Here is a 578-nt window from a genome sequence, read left to right as displayed (position 1 = left end):
TTAGGACAGATGCCACTTTGACGCTCACTTACAATAGCATGTCAAACCAGAGGAACGATCAGCGTTTGGATCTCCGGAACAGGGAAGGGGGGGGCAGCTGAGTTGTTAGTTTTCCTGTTTTAGCTTTATTGCACAGTTAAAAGCAGGGATTACTGAGGTCATTAAGCAACATTGTCTCTGTGACATGATTAGTCAGGTAGCAAAGTCCATTTGTCACCTGCACCAGCAAATTGAGTTAATACTGCACTACAGGCTATGGGGACTGTATAATATCAACTTGATTACATCAAACTGGCTGCAAACTTGACACCTCACTGAATTTGTCGGCATTAATCGTTAAGCCTGTCACAAATCCATCAGGTTTACAGATAATTAGGGGCCTGTTAATGAAGCTGGCTAAACAACCTTACCTTTTTTGATAATTAAGAAGCCGCTTCATTACGAAGGGACCATTTCCTCCGAGCAGTATTTCTTTCTTTCTTTCTTTCTTTCTTTCTTTCTTTTTTTTTTTTTAAAGGAGGATTCATTTAGATAATTTTCCCTTCCTCTCCCATCACTATGAAGTATTGCTATTCTAC

The sequence above is a fragment of the Centrocercus urophasianus genome, unplaced genomic scaffold, assembly GCF_019232065.1.
Source record: "Centrocercus urophasianus isolate 14NV4802_14NV808 unplaced genomic scaffold, USGS_Curo_1.0 seq_11, whole genome shotgun sequence".
Lineage (NCBI taxonomy): Eukaryota > Metazoa > Chordata > Aves > Galliformes > Phasianidae > Centrocercus > Centrocercus urophasianus.
This window is presented reverse-complemented; position numbering follows the sequence as displayed.